Source organism: Neurospora hispaniola, assembly GCF_033458365.1.
Source record: "Neurospora hispaniola strain FGSC 10403 chromosome Unknown B0T23scaffold_3, whole genome shotgun sequence".
Classification (NCBI taxonomy): Eukaryota; Fungi; Ascomycota; class Sordariomycetes; order Sordariales; family Sordariaceae; genus Neurospora; species Neurospora hispaniola.
In genome coordinates this window covers 5131845-5133883 of record NW_026944408.1, presented here as the reverse complement: position 1 = coordinate 5133883, position 2039 = coordinate 5131845, and positions in this window count along the sequence as shown.

Genomic DNA, 2039 nt, shown 5'->3' with positions numbered 1-2039 from the left:
GCCGCCCGTCCCGTCTTCCCGCAGAGTCGTGTACCCCGGCCTTGGCCGCCGCCCCCGCATGTCCACGCCGTTGGGCCGCAAATTGCAACCCCGTCTGGCCCCCGCGCTTCCCCCGGTCTGTCCCCGATGTTGCTGGCGAGGCTCGCGCCGGCCACAAGTCGGCCAGACTGTGGACACGGTCGTTTGGGTTGGTACATGGTAACCTGAAATTGTCAGACGTGCATGTCCAAGAGATACCGCCTGCCGCATCCGTATATTTGCTCCGACGGACTCCCCCCCAGAGTCCCGGTCCCTTTCGGCGCACACCACAGCGTGTCTCCATCAAGCCGCCGACTTCTCACCGATGCCAGCATCATCCACAATGCCGGTATAAAACGCGGGGCCACACGGGGTTTTCCCCGGAGTCTTGATCCGGGGGTCCGGGGTAAGACCGGCCAGGCGGGGAACCGCGGGGTACAGCTGCGATGCCGGTACATAAGCGACCGATGTTCCTCGCTTTGCACTCGGAACTCCATTGTGCGCAACTATGCAAGGACTTTTTCACACAACAACAACAACAAAAGTGACACAACCCGGTCCGCCGATGTCAGATATTAACGCCGGTACTACTACTATCGTGAACCGGGCGCATCCGTCACAGTTAGTCACAGTAAGCTCAGGTACGAACAATGCAGTGACCAACCGTGAGTAACCGTCGCCGCCGCTATCAAAACGGAAGACTTCTTCAAGTCTCCTAGTTCTCTTCATGCTCTTTTTTTCTCTTCCAGCTTCGTCTTCTCCAATGCCGTACAGTAGTAGCATTTCATATTAGTTTTTCAATAGTTTCTACCAGTTCAGCAGCGGGAGTCCACTCTTACAGCCCGCGGAGCTATAATTATTTAACCCGGGACGGGGTATTCGTAAGGACATTAGCATCGGTATCAGCTTCTTTCTTTATATCTCCGGCGAGGTAAAGCTCCGGCCGGCGGCTCCCTTACCGGGTTAGGCGCGGGGCGGGGTGGCTTGCTGGTGCGCGGCATGTTCCGTCGTGCCCGAGTGGGATGGATGAGCCTGGACTCGAATCCTGGAGAGCATAAATCGCGCGCCTAACATCCAGGAATGTCTACCCCTAGTGAATGGCTTTCCTCCGTTGGATCGAGAAATGGCGAGGGGAATACTATGATTCAGGTGAATGTTATGCGATTGATGTGGTTTTGTGCAATACCCGTGGGTATGAAGTTAACTTTGATGTTTGGTCGGTAAGTACTGGCCAAGCTACCCCTACCTACTCTGTGCCCCGCGGGCAACCCTCTCGCGGATGTACAGTACCATCGATCTCGAACTTACCGGATGACCATCTTTCAAACCATTTATGACCTATCTAACACTGAGGCCCCTTTTCTCCCGCTAAACGTTTGATTGTGAAACTCAAATTCAGGTGATGAACTTTAAAGTCCATCAACAAACACTAACAAAAGTCGCTAAGGCAACCATTCATACCCCCGGAACCATCATCCCTGCTTCGGCTATTATTGGTCCAACGTTGAATCCCGTTGTAGCACAAGGTATTGCCGCCCGTTGCCGGCCGCACTAACACACATAGTCGCCGCGCTTAAGACGAATTCGGTGACAGCTCCCGACTCCAAGCAGATGAACGAAACAAACACCAAATTTGGCCAACCCCCCTACCCATCTTTCATTCCAGTACCTAAGCCCCCCCAGCCTGAACGTTGGAAGAATTTCTCCCCAAGACTTGCATGAAGAGAGACCAGGACAGGGATTGCAAACTATTGATAACTGCAGGGTACCTATGTAAATCCTGTTGGTGATGAGTCGTCGTCGTCGTCGTCGCTGGCACGATGGTCAGTTACCTAGGCACTTCGCCTGGGCAAAGTCGGTAGTTACGAATGGTGCAAGCCCGATTTCCTTGACATAACATCTTGGGGCTTAGCATCGTTTCGTTCCACCCGGCCATGAATTGCAAGTGCAATAACCGCCTCAAACAGGCCACTCCACTGCACTCACACCAGGCGACGGCGGGGGAATGAGAACTGACTGAC